The sequence below is a fragment of the Podarcis pityusensis genome (assembly GCF_964106645.2).
Source record: "Podarcis pityusensis genome assembly, chromosome: 11".
In the NCBI taxonomy this organism is placed as follows: Eukaryota; Metazoa; Chordata; class Lepidosauria; order Squamata; family Lacertidae; genus Podarcis; species Podarcis pityusensis.
This window is the reverse complement of record NC_138036.1, coordinates 26,185,944-26,200,860: the sequence shown is the minus strand read 5'-3', so window position 1 is coordinate 26,200,860 and position 14,917 is coordinate 26,185,944. Positions and strand designations below refer to the sequence as shown.

The 14,917-nt window shown below is 41.0% G+C and overlaps 1 protein-coding gene across 2 annotated transcripts in view; it reads right to left on the bottom strand.

Annotated features, from left to right (window-relative positions):
• ERBIN (erbb2 interacting protein) overlaps positions 1–10,605 on the bottom strand; it is an 84,126-nt gene extending 73,521 nt beyond the window's left edge. For both annotated transcript variants that reach the window (XM_080972282.1, XM_080972283.1), the window contains exon 1: positions 10,466–10,605. The gene's annotated coding sequence lies outside the window, so the exon portion shown is untranslated. The remainder of the gene's footprint in view (positions 1–10,465) is intronic.
• Positions 10,606–14,917: the final 4,312 nt, after the last annotated feature.

Below are 14,917 nucleotides of genomic sequence, written 5' to 3'. Positions count from 1 at the left end.
GTTGCAATAGACCAACACAACTCTCTCATCTGGAATGTTCTCTAAATCTGTAACCCCAAATAGGGAGAAAACTCAAAAGGTCTCTTCTGAGCTAAGCATATCTCCTGTCCACAAAAATTAAAAACATCTGTTTTGTTTTTGTTTTTGTTTTTGTTAGGCAAGGTAAAGTAGTGACAGTAAACCATTCCATTTTTAATTCTGGCTAGTTTTCTACACCTAGAACAGTTAGTGTCACGTGACTGGAAGTGCACTTTAGAGAGCAATGAAACATGCTTCACAGCAACATGCCCTTATAAGAATGAATCACAATTTTAAAGAATTTTAGGGAGGCTTCATTTCACCTTTGTTCTACCCAACTTTTACGCTGCCAAGACATTTTCTTATTCCAAATGAGTTACTCCCCTTTGTTTCACATGGACTGAATTCACAGGTGAAAATATCAAACTAATTTAGTGTGATGGATATGTTACTATGCATTTCTGTTCACTAGTTAGCTATTTAAATGTGTACGTCAGCATTGAAGATAAGGTGAAAATCATCAACAGAAACTATTACACTTGCAGCTTTCAGAGAACATGATGTTTTTAACTTGCCATAGTATTTATGTAATCCTTGCTTCTACATACAGGCTGGCAAACATGCCTCACTTAATATTAAAACTGGCATGTCTAATGCACAAACCCTGCCATGGGCTTGTTCCTCTATGCTAATTAAGTTTTATTATACCCTACCTGAGGATATTAGTCAAATTGGCGGATATTTCTTGCTTTGACAGCTCAAGAACTGAAGCATTTGCTGAGCACATACCATGTCTTCTCCTGCCACTTCTTATTTGCGATAACTCCCTCTCCTCCCACCTCCTGTAATGTCTCTTTCACACATCCATAAATCCCTTCCTCTTTAATACTATATGAAGCTTAATTCTACAGCAAACCCTCAGATAAGTTACAATTTCAGGCTCTGTTCTTAAACTGAGGTATATACCTGCCTGCAAGAATGGAGTCAGGTACTCAAAACTATATGAATTCCACCATGGACTGTATGGTACCAGCCAAATCCCTCACAAACAGATTCTAAACTATATTTTAAAATAAAGACTTGAAAAAGATTTGAAAAATTAATAAGCAATCCTAACGACTATTGCAAATCAGCACCACCAACATATTTCAATTATAATACCCACACATCTTATTTGGAAGTTCTGTTGTTTTTTTAAAAAAGGAAAAACTTCCCTCTAGGCAACTAAATGGCTTAGTTTGCATGCCAATTTAAACCATACAGTTATGCTGAACTACGATTAAAAGGCAAATGCACAGTGTACTGGTACAAAGAGCGAAAAATGCACCTGTTTCACCTCCTCTTCGGCTCCTTCTGCCAAGAACTTAGTGTTATCTCCAGGCCTGGGCTGGGCTTATACTTTGCTTTTCTCCAAACAATTCATGAGCTATAACAAAGGTTATAGTTTGTGATTTTCGTTTTGAGCAAACAAACCATGAGCTGAGGGTGAGACATAATGTTAAGCCAAATGTTAAGTCACATGTGTTGATCTTTCATAGCATTTAAAGGGTTTGTTATAACCAATGCTCCTAGAAACATGCAACATAGGTGAGGAAACAGCACAGAATTCAGACGGTTACTGTAGCAAGCTGCATTATGTATTACAATGTGGCAAGGAAAGTGGCTATAGGAATCCTGCAGCCTATGCCTGATCTTAACAGGTTGGTGCTGATGCAATGCTTTTTTAAAAAAAGAATTACTCTAGGCTAGTCAGAAGGGAGGCAACCCATCATGGCCAAGAGAAGTTGATCAGGAAGCTATACGGAATACCTGACCATTGAGACTAGAGAACTGAAAGCTAGTCTGTGGTTGTCAGTATAAAAATTACTGCTGAACGTGAATGATCTACACCACAAGGTAAGAGATCCCCTGTGTGTCCACAACATTATTCAATGTAAGTGCTATCTACTATGTTCAAGTAGAAAAGTATTGTAAGGGGGAGGGGAGTATGGATGAGGGAAAGATTTAGCCTGCCTGCCAGCTAGCTTATGCTGTACTTTAAAATTTCACTCCATCCCTTTGTATGGATTCAGACTGATTTTATCCTAAGACACAAGTTGGCCATTGTTTTATCATGCTTGGCCCTCAGCTCCTATATGAACATAACAGTGGGCAGAGCCAATATTAGTAGACTATAAATTCTTTTCACAGATCTCGTTAAAAAAATTGTTGACAACAAGGGGACAAGGGAAAACCATTGGCTCTGCAACTCACTTTGCATATGCAGAACAGATTATTTGGCTACAGTTTTGCATTGCCCTCACAAAAGGTTAAGGCAAGCTGTATGTATATAAGAAAAGTAGTTGCTCAACATACATATACTTGTTTCTTTATGGATATCAGGTTATCTAGCATGGCCTTTAGTGGACACTTGCTTCTTAATCTGACACTTACTCCTAGGGGGCAATTTTGATTAACAGTGTGTAAAAGGAAAATTCTTTCTGAATTTTTCTATAGTTGCATGAGGATTCTGTTATAGGAAACACTAGCTATTCTCCATTTTGGGATGGAGGTAGACACAAATTCAGGGATGGAAACATATTTCCAAGCCTCGGAGAACTAGTCATATACAGCAGTGACAAATTATTTTTATAACTATAGAAAAATATAACTAATGGATCACCAGAAAGAGTGCCATGTTAAGTTTGCATTCTTGTTACAAGCGTCTGGCACCTTCAACTTTTAATGAATTTATAATGGCATAAGCTTTTGTGAGCACAGTTCATTTCATGAGATGTATGAAGCATTATCCTAAACTGGCAAGAATATACATACAGATTTTTTGGGAGGGAAGGGGTAGAGAGAGAATGAGTGGAGGAAATGAAATGCTAAAAGAACAAAAATTATACTACCTGAAAGGAAAAGGTACAGTGTTTCGTTAACTGTACCTTAAGTTTGTCAAACACATGAACTTCAATGGCTCTTTTCAAAGTATGACTAACATTGGCTCTACCCCACAATTTTGAATGCCTATTATAACAGCAGAAATGCACAATAATGTTAAATCTTACCTATCAATTAGTTACACAAATCATTTGACAAAAATATGCTAAACGGCCCTGCTCAAAGCGGAGCCCATGGAGCAGGGTAGTAAGGCAGGTTAACTGTCACAGCACCAAGGATGGCTTCTAATGAACAACTTGCTCCAAAAAGGGTTCGAAATGGGCAGATACCTTTTTTATCTCTGCCTTCAGGTCAACTTCTCCTATATGCTTTTGGAAAATTTAAGTGTCTCCTAAAAGGCCAACCCTCCTACTCAAATATAGGCAATTATCACGCACTGCATGGCCCACTTGCCTAGTGTGCTGCTTATGGCATTAAACTGGTAAGGTGGTATGGATTCTTCAAGCCACATGGACCAATGAGGCTCCTGGCTCTGCTTTTACAGGCTCTGATGTTGTGGAATTTGGTTCAGTGGGCTCCTGCCTGCCAGGCTTGGGTACAGTGGTCTCTTAATCACAAACATTAGGCTCATAACCAAGAACCTGGTCCATCTCCTTAGCTGGCAACACTATAGCCCCTGTCCCAAGTATCCTGGTCAGTGCTGTCACAAAAATGGATTCTTCAGCAGCATGAAATATTAAATCTAAAAAAAACATACACTGTGAATGTTTCTTAAACTATCCTTTGATTTGCCTTTGAGAAATTCAGAATATATTTTCAGTCTACTTCAGTGAAACGCTTTTAATATGTGATCATTACCTCTTCCAACTTTCTACAGCATGAGTAAGGAACAGCACTTGTTTAACCACACTAAGAGCCTATAGTAAAACCAGAGCACTACAGCTAATTTGTATGTAATATAATCTTGATTAATATGGAGGCCACTGAAGGTTGAGAAATTCCATCTTACCAGCTCCATTTACCCTGACATCCAATATCAAATATACATCACCTGTTCAGGCACTTAAAATTATTAAATGGACTTACAAGTCAACTTTTGAAACTATCATCCACAAGAGAATCTTTTATGTTGACTTCTTTCTTAGATCTCTCTAAGCATGACAGCTAACAAAACATATAAAATTAAAGCCAAGATTCACTTCATTCCATTAAAAACTTACCACAACAGAAACAGGTCACTTATGGTCCATTATGTTGCCCTTCCTCTCCCTCTGCATAATCTGGAATTAAGAGTCTTGTCACTGCACTCTTTCTACAGCAGAAGAAATAAATTGCCATTCCAACACTATGGCAGTACATAGTGTATGGCCACACAACTCAGGGTCTCTACATCTTTAAAGACCTAGTTACCCATTGATTTTATTTGTTTGAATCACCTGCAATTCAGCACTTGGTTTGTATACAATTATAATCAGACCTCTTAAGGAACATTATGCATCACTGTCCAGTATAACAAATAATAATTGCTTTACGTTACCCTCACTTCCATTTGCAACATTTATTACCATACAAGTAAACAGCAAACGTTTGTGCACAAACCATTATTCATCTTTGTTTTAAGCAAAGTCACAATCATCTGCATTTGATGCTAAACTCTCCATGCAAATCCTGCATCTCATATAAGCTGGTGAAAGTCCTTGAGCAACACACACCAAAAAGGGTGAATTCTTACTATATGTAATGAAAACGGTAAATATTGCTAGAAAAGTCTATATCTCAAAAGTTAGAGAATAGCCACATGCAATCTATCACAATTTTAACTATCACCCCATTAATTTTATTTTGTCAAGATTTCTGTGTGTTACATGCTTGTTAATATTTTTTCAGAGCTTTGGCGGTAATTGTCAAAGGACAAAGAGATATGCATGTTTGACTTCAGCGGGGGCGGGGGGGCGGGATGAGAACTTAAATTCAACAAGAGTTTCAAAAGTAGAAGCAGGGAACCTGTGGCCCACCATTTGTTGGCTACAACTCCCATCATTCCAGACCACTGACCATGCTAGCTGGGCTAAAGAGAGATCTAGAAATATCTAGCAATCCTCCAGGTTCTCCAGCCCTGGTTAAAGGCATGTTTTATTCTTTGTGTAAATAATAATCATGAGCATTTCCTGCAGCTGGATTTCCTCATGAAGTGGAAACATTCTTGGACATTGTCCTTCAGGTCAAGCATTAATTCAGACAGTAATGGAATGCCCCATGTATGTGTTGATATACTTGTGCAATCAACATCCCATGTGAACACATATGAACATTTTTTGCAATTTCACAATAAACCACATTTCAGTTGAGAAAAGATACATATAGTTACTTCCTCCTTAACATATCTGATCTTACAGGTTCATCTTCAAATTCAGTAGGACAAAAATCATCCAATTCTTCTTCAGTAATATCTGAATGAGAACAGTACACTTGACAGTGTGCTGCAACTAAAGCTGTTGGGTCAGGTGCAATGCCATGGCATTCTGTAGAGGCCACTTTCCTGGAGGTAAGGGTATATAACTTAGGTGACCCGAAGCCAGGTGAGAGATGTACACAGTTAATATCTAAACACATTGGGCATTATTAACATGGGACACTCTAGGTGGAGATGTGGCTGACCACACAAAGCACTCTAGGTCTTGTATTTCACAACTGATGGTGGTGGCTTAACATGGCAGGGTTGCATTTGGCCAAGATCCACATAAATTATGATTATACACAGAACTATCCAATTGCTGTGGACCTACCATCTCTTGGGGCATAGACCTTGCAAAAAATCATATGCAACATTATTAATCAAATCTGGTAAGAATTTTGGTCCTGGATCGTAGGCTAATTCCAAGGCAAATTAAGAAAGAGTCCATAAAAGAATAGACTCAGACTCGGGAGTGCACTAGTTAAGAGACATTTAATGGCACAAATTTACAAGGCTGTACTTGTAGAATTTTATTCAGCTAAAGATATATAGAGAATAGCCACACTTTACTTGATCATTATGTTACAGTGGTATTTTGTGCAGCAAATACATGAAGAATACATGAAAAGCTGCAACTAGACAAAAACAAAGTACTTGGATGGCAGGTCCAGTCAATTTACTAAACCTAGCTCAACATGCAAGTGAACCAAACGTAATTCTGGGTTATCAATGCATATTATTCTACAGATCCCAGCACTGGCTGGTAATACTTTCCACCAATTTCTACATGGTAAGGGTATAATATTCCCCCCAAAATTTTGCTTTGTCAATAATCATACTTTTGTAACCTTAGAACTTTGCTATTATAACACAACCCATATACACCTTTCCTTCAAAGGATGCAGCTGAAGCAGAACAGAAGGGCTTGTCTCAACAGGCGTGAATTACCAGGAAAACGTTACACCAGAGTGAGCAATGATTTCATGGGCCCTTCAGGCACAAGCTGGGGTGCTATTTTTAACTAAGAAAAATTGAATGGACTGGATCCTACATAATGTCTTCCTCCCATGTTAACAGTGGACTGAGGGCAGGTTATTAATACTACCCCTTCTACCCAAAATGAACAGAAGAAGTGGTCTTACTTTAGCAGCTCACAATCATCTTCTCAAACTTAATGCCTAAGACCTAAGTCAATGGCCAAGCTTTGTACATTCCTGAATTTGGTAACTAAAGATAAGTAGAGACTTGCTTTTGCTCTTAATACTGTAAATTGCCCTGAGGATCAAGTTTAAATATTCAGTAAATGAATAGAAGTAGCTTTTTAAAAAGGTAGAAATTAGTTTTTTGGGTTGTTGTTTTTTTAATCTAGCTCTACATCTCCTGTGTAAAGGTAGCTCACCCTCAGCTCACCCAACAGGGTAGTTAAAAAAAAATACCCTTAGAAACCAACCGAAAGAAAGAAACCACAAAGACCAATATTTTTTTTAGAAGCAGCATACCATCACTATTATCTAAAAGCCTTCCTGAAAAGGTTTTGGTATTTGGGAAATTCAGGGACAAGGATTTTCTCTTTTAGTAGGCTATTCAACAACCCCAGAGTATTGAGTATGCCCTGTTGTTTGCAGAGGTCACCATTCCATACATAATTACAACATACATAGCAGGATACTCAATATATTTATATTTAAATTGGCTGGGGAACACATATTGTAGGTATGTCAGTAACCATAAATATATTCTTTGTGGGTCCAAAAATTTAAGCAAATGCTTTCTTAACTGTGTAACAAATGCTAACTGGTCAGTTTGCTTCAATATCTCACATGCAGATGAAACCCGAAAGTTATGAAGCCAAGCCTTCAATAGAAGAACTTCATTATGGCCACAGGCCACAGAAGGTCCCTAACCTTAGCATACACAGACCCCAATCCAGTTTTACACAAATCCAGTTGTGAGCACCCATTTGTCAATCAGGAAAGTTGACACTATCAGCTCTAAGGAGGTTACACTAGGTCAGTTGATCTGATAAGGCTGCAACTTGTAGGCAGAAACTAGATGTAGCCTCAAACTTTGTATGTAGAATCTATTCATTCACATTTTCTATTCTAACAGGTGATCATCATAGAGAGCTTAGTCAGTAGAGCAAAAGACTCTTAATCTCAGCTTTGTGGGTTCAAGTCCCACGTCGGGTGAAAGATTCCTGCATTGCAGGGGGGTGGGCTAGATGACCCTTGTGGTCCCTTCCAACTCTATAATTCCATGATTCAATGTGTGCATGGAAGTCTGATTCCACACGTGGATCTGCTTAGGTAGAAATTAATGTGTACTCTATGTGTACTAAAGGCAACGTTACCCCTTCTATGCCCACTCAATACTGCAACACTGCAAACTCTGGAACCAGCACTTTGGAAAGTGCTACACAATATCCATTCCACACTTGTAAATAATTAATCTCTCAGTGTGGCAGCACCTACGTTCTGGAACTCACTGCCCACTGACCTTCACTGTGTTGTTTTCAATGCCTGCTTCAAAAAAAGCTGTTTAGGCAAGCCTGCCTAGATATGCAAGATTTACGTGTGTGTGTTTGTGTGTAATGCACACACACACACACACACACACTCCATATATATATATATATATATATGGCAGCATGTTTCTATCTTCTGACTTTTACTGATAACTTTATACATTATGTTCTATGTAAATCACTTGGACACTGACAATAAAGTAGTGTACAGTTTTTAAAAAAAAAATAAAGTGTGCAATTGTGAAAAATAGCCACTGGCTAGATTAAAACTGAACTAAAGTACACATTTTAAATCTGAGAGCAGATACCTATACAAAAATGTATTTTAATAAATTGATTAGCGGTTTGTTCACTTTTTCAAATAAGTCTTCTGTTAATGACTAAATACTTCATTGCGCCTATTAAAGATTCATTACATGCAAATATTGCCATCTGATTACTGCTTTGACTTAACCTGCTTTAATTGCCTATTCAGCTATACTTTGCTGGCATGCAGAACTATATAAATTTACTGTTTTTCTTTTGTCTCCCAATGACTTACTGAAGAGTACAAACAGGCATTCATCTGAATTACCAAAGGAGGTAAATCTTACTTGCTATTATTTATTAATTTTAGATAATATAAAAATTAGCACATAATTGTAAGAACACTAAAAAAGAAAACTTTTATACAGTATAGATATACAGAACATATATAAACATAGCTCACTGAAAAAAGTCAAATTAGGAGAAGTTTCCACATCACTAATGAAATGTAATACACACACACCACTAAACAGGCTTTGAACCAATCAGATAAAGGTGAAAATTCAAAGGCCTGTCAGATAATTTACTATCATATAAGTTTGACTTGCCAAAAGCAATAATTCCAACAAATCTTTTCAAATTGTATTACTAAAATTAAAGTAATTTATGACACATCACTAGCCTAAGCAGAAGTGTGCTATTTAAATAGGGCCTAATCCAATATGGTGACTAAACTAATCTAAAGCTGAAATATTATACACCTTTACCTAAGAGTAAGTCTACTTCTGTGTAGACATTTACAGGACTGCACTGTACAGGATTTTAAGTCCAACCAATATCAAGAACAATAAATAGTTCAAAATACAATAGTTTATGCTCTATGGCTACATGTTAGATATACAATATCTTATAGTTATATGTATCATGCAATGATACCTTCTATCCCTCTTTAGAATATGTTTTGTGGGGAATGTAACACTGCTTTGGAAGTGCTAATTCACTGTAAAATGATTACTCTATTTAGGCTTTTCTGCCACGCATAAGCCATATAAGGAAGTTGAAGTTCACTGCCATCTTTCTGTCCAATCCTTTGAAATGGCCAAGAGTAACCTTTACTGGTGTCTTTAAAGATCATGTGTATAGTTTGAAAGTTTCCTAATCTTGATGATTGACGCCAAGAGAAATTTGCCTTTACTCCCATCAAGACAGACCAGCAAAACATAGCATGGACGTTGATTTAAACCATCCACAGTAAAAAATAATGCCTCAGTTATAGTCATCTGACTAATGCACAATTTAGAAAACATGTTCAAAGCAGATTTGTACAAAAACAAATGGCAAGTTGCTTGTGAAGTCATCAAAATTATATAATTCAACAGGTGATACAACACATTTTGCTTTCCTTACAATGAGAATTGCTTAATCTTGACAATTTTTCAGAAACCTCACTATTTCCATACCTTTTCCCAAAACACCAAGACCAAACTACATTGTTTAAAAAAAATAAATCAAATGAAACAATTGAATTCCACTATTGGGGGAAAATAAATTTGTCCATAAACCACACATGCAAGTAGACGTTTGCAAATAAAGTTTAAACTCCCTCAGGAGATAGCCATTGACTAAAGGTGCTGAAGCTGTTTTATGACAATATGACAAATATCTCTACTACTCAAACGTTTTTGAACTACACAGGTTATGAAAGAAGAAACACTTGTTAAGTCTCACAAGACATCAGGCCTGTCTGAACTGTGTCCTTACTCGATAGCTAAGGAATGCCTTCTAAAAGAAAAACATCGGCCTTTAAGAAAAGAAAAAGTCTTCAAACTTTAATGGTACATGGGAAAAAGAATATTTGCCGTTTATGCAGACGGAATGCTTGCAGAGAAAGAAAGTTATCGGTCCAGCAAGTCGCTTCTACAGATGACATGTTTTAAGATCACGAATGCATAATCAGGCAGTTTCACTTCAATACCTTCTACTATGGAACAAAGAAACTTCTGTCTGAGAAGCTTTACACACACAAAATCAGCTCTCCTACATTTCTCCTCTGCAACAAAATTTCAAAGTACCGGTAACGATTAGACTTTCTCTCTCTCTCTCTCTCTCACACACACACACACACAGAGAGAGAGAGAGAGAGAGAGAGAGAGAGAGTGGAAACCAGCTTCAAAATCCAGAAAGACATTTAAAAAGCTAACGAAAGTAAGAACAGGAGGCAGACCACCATCTCAAAATGAAGCACAATTGCGTCCCCTTTCTCCAACACATAAAAAGGGTTTCATTCCTAATGTTCCCGCACACGCACACTTCCAAAATTATTTCTTTTGAAAACCAACCTCACAATTCGGGCGTGCAGATCTCCATTTGCACCAGGTTCCTTCACTACCCAATGGATGCTTTAAATCCCAATCAAGTTTTCTCAGCAGTCCAGAAAAGAAAAAAAACGGGGGGTGGGGTGGAGGATGCAACAGCTTTCGTCGACGTTGTTGGGGTTTTTTCCCCTTTTCTTTTCCGGGGTTGGGGGTGTCGTGGAGATTTAGCAATGCCAAGCTTGCGGGCCGGCCGGCCGAGGTGAGTTATTTCCCCCCTTCCCTCCCCCGGCCTCCTTCTTCACTTTTCTTCGCAGTTGAGCGAGGGGAGGTCTCTGCGTCGTCGCCTCAGCTTCTGCCCTCTTCCGCCGTGACAAATGCGCGGTTTCAGGTGCCTCGAACGCCGCCCAGTCCCGGCAGAAGAAGACTCACTTCCCGCCCCTTACTGAGGCGGCGGCGGCGGCGGTTGTGTGGGGCGAGGGGACGGGGCGACCGCGGGGGCCGCAATGCCTGCGCCGGAGCCTGGCCCAGCTCTCCTTTCCAAAGAGGCTCCGGAGCTGCGGACCCGCCTCCGTCGCCGACCCCCCCCCCTCCACCCTTCGGCTTCTTCTCCTTTCTCTGCGTCCCCTCGCTCGCTAGGCCGGGCCCAGGATGCTGTAGCGCCTGCCGCAACCCACCGCCAGGGGCATGTGGTGGGAGGGGAGGCGGGGAGGCGAAGCGCAACAAGCCCCCTTCTCCTTCCTCTTCCTCCTGCTCTTCTTCCACTGCGCAGCCTTCTTATCTTCTATTCGTTCGCTTTTCCTTCCTGCCTTCCTCCCTCGCTCCGCTCGCCTTCCTCCCTCGCCCTCCCCGCCTCACACACACACACACACGGCTCCTCCTCTCCACACTTCCCCCTTCCTCTCTCTCCTTCCCGCCCCTCTCGCTTGGCAGGCTCGCTCCTCTGGGCGCCGGCCAGGGACTCGCTGAGGTGTCTCCTTCAGGCTCCCCAGAGATAAGGGCGGCGGCAGGCAGGCAGGCCGGCCGCGGGGAGCGAGGGAGGGACGGAGAGCGGGCGGCGGGCGCAGTTCTATTATTATTATTATTACTACTACTACTACTACTAAGCACCGCCGCCCAGGCCAGGGGGAGACACTGCAGCGCCGCCCAGACAGCCAAGCGTGACTGACTAGCGCGCGCGCACACACACACAGTCGGTCTCGGTCTCTCTCTCTCTTTCGGCCCCAACCGCGCAGCTGCACTAGTTTCCCCTTCAGACTTTTTAGCCTTAGAGCCAGACAACAAGTCTGGAAACTGGCGAAGCGAGCAGCAGCAGCGCGACTTAGCCAATCCGGAGAGAGGAGCCTCTAGCAACAGCCAATGACCCTGCTCTGAAGGGCGACTGTGCTAGGGGAAGGAAGAGCAGGTTAGGGTGTGTGAATTGAAAAAAAAGGAAAAAGTGAGATGCACAGAGAGAGAGAGAGAGAGAGAGAGATCAAGCCATCTGGGGCGGGGAGGGGGAGCGGTGTTTAGGAACATTCTTAGGCGCTCTTAGGTTTGGGGAGAGAAAGGAAGTGGCGGGGCTGGGGGACGGGAAGGGAAGGGAAGGAGGGTAAGAACTGAGAGAGAGAGGGTGTTTGCTTTTAAGGCAACTGAGGGAAAGGCGAGGGGAGGAGAAGGCGGAGGAGGAAGAAAAGCAGGAGGAATACAAGGAAGGGGAACCCAGCAGCGAGAGCAGCTTAGACAAGACTTGACCTAGATTGGCGTGAAACTAACTTGGCATCTTCCAACCTTGTATCTCATAGTTGTGTATGTAAACAAAGCAAACACAGTTTTAAAGAGTGCTAGCTAAACTTTCCTGCTCACAATCAATACCTTTTCTTATTTCTTATTTCTTTTAGGCTGCAATCCTAAGCATGTCCCTTCAGAATAAGTTCTGTTGAATCTATAAGACAGGTGAGGGGTTCGAATTGAAGCCTAACTTGGGTTTCTGTAGTAAAGGTGGCTCAGTTCTCAAAAAGGCTTGAAATGATTCTGAAATGAAGGTGTACAACTGCCTGCTCGCATGACTTTTCATAAATGGACTGCCCATGAAAATACCATCACAGGTTCTCCCACTGTGTGAAGGACTTCCATGGCAACGTTGCTAGCCTTGTTCCTGACCACCACTGATGCCCTAAACAGCTGCCAGCCGCTCACCATAAGTACAGGCCTACAAACATACAGATGCAGGGTTTGTGCAAGTGACAATCCTGGGCAGATTAGAATTGACCCTTGCATGGACGTCTACTACACACATGTATCTGTACATGTGAAGGGACTAAAGTTAACCCCCATACTAGGAATAGCCAGATCTATTTGATTTTTCTTCTATATTCTCAAAACTTGTATGACTGGCTGTCCTGCTCTTTGTTCTCCCGATTTTCTACTTGACTGTTTCCAGTCTGGTTTTTGCCCTTTCTGCTACATGGAAATCTCTCAAAATAAGATTAATAATTATCTTCTGTTAGTATCAATAAACCTTCTCAGTCTTCATTCTTGACTTGTCAACTCTCTTTCAGTGATGAATGAAAGCATATTGGACCCTTTCTAATGCTGAAGGTGCCGTATCTGCAGTTGCTAGTGGTGCAGCCGGTGGGTATATCACACTCTGTTTTATGTATTCTGTGAACATTGGGACGATGTCATAAGAAGATTTCTGTTAGATCAAAGACCCATCTAGTCCATCCTGTTTTGCATAGAGCCCAACCAGATGCCTGTGAGATGAGCTCTCTGTTGAGGAAAACAACCATCAATCAACCAACTGAATATGGTATATGTGACTACATGGGATTGAATAGGTTTACAAAATGATAGGCACTTTGAAGCCTCTCAGGGCTGACTGTTGCTTGGTGAGGTCATTAGTTGGTGTACCACTCCCTCTGCTTGGGTATCAATGTTCATACTGCACTATCTCCAGTGTATGTCTCTTCTGAGGCCTTTACGTGGCCTGAGGTAAAACCTGGGATCTCTTTTTTTGCTAAACCTCCTGGAGTTCTTGATGCATATGGCTTAGAGGGCATGTCATGAATTCACCCATGAAGGAAAGTCTCCTGTCTATGATGGTCATAGTCTTGGGGTTCAAGTCCCACTGCTTCTCTCTTTCCATCCACATTTATTGTTGCCACTCTGATACTTGGAAGGTAAGCTTTACTTTGGCAGGGAATATTACCAAACCAACATTTCCTGTTTCTTAGTACCTTGCTCCTTCCCGTTGGGCAAGCAGGCAGGTCATGCTGATCCTTTATTTGTTTCTATCCTTTCTTCCTTGTGCATGTGGCTCCCACCCTTGTCCCTTGCAAAAAGGTTGTTCCCCTCCAATAGACACAGACATGTAGCATTCTGAACATGGTTTCTGAGGGTGGGTAATCCAGTCAGATGGGTGATAATAGTAATAACGTCCTTCAGTAAAATTCAAACCTTTTTTCTGCGTAACTCTGGGTTCCACATGCACTAGGCTACAGAGATGACTGTGTGTTGTACTTGGAATGACATTCCGTTCATTCCCTGCCTCATCCTTGCTTCTCCACTAGCAAAAATATTGTTTGCGGGCTACAGCACTTTCCTATTATTATGCTGCTTGGTCTGTTTGGGTTGTCAGCTTCTTTCTGTCAAGATGTTTCTCACCATGTGTGAGTAGGGATTGGGTTGGGTAGGTTGATACCCATCATGCCATTCCATCATGTTTAGTGCCTATCAATGTATAGTTGAGTCCTAGAGAAGTCTGGCACAATACAGTGGTACCTTGGTTCTCGAACTTAATCTCTCCAGGAGTCCATTTGACTCCCGAAACAGTTCCAAAACCAAGGTGCGGCTTCCTGCACTCAAGTGGAAGCCCCGTTGGACGTTTGGCTTCCGAAAAATGTTCGCAAACCAGAATACTTACTTCCGGGTTTGCGGCATTCAGGAGCCTATTTGTTCGGAAGCCAAGCAGTTCGAGTACCAAGGTACCACTGTATTGTGATGTTTGGGCACCAGCAGAGTTGCCAGGGAAACCATGATATTATTGGTTGGTGTTGCTACATCATTTCTTTTTCAACAGTGATAACATATTTTTTATTCTTCGATGTTGGGAGTACATGGGAGTGTAACTCCCTTACAATCCCTTACATTGGCATAAGCCTGGCACAGTGGCTGCTGACAACGGTTAACATGTAGGATCAGAGAACTGAAAAGTTGCTCCTTTTCATAGTTGCTCAGAAAAAGTCTGTCAAAGTCTTTCTAAGCTTTAAAGCACATTCCCTCTTATCTCCACAGTTCTACTGCATCAGCATCACAAATGAGTCCTATATTAGCTTTTGGATTAATTCTGCTCTAATGAAACCTGGGTTTACATACATGACACTTCCTCTTTCATTACCCACAAAAACTATGCATTGCCTTTCCTCGTCAGAACCCAGAAAGGGCATAGCCCTATAAAAATGTGGCTGTGCTGGAATTCCATCTCTCTTAAAGCAATTC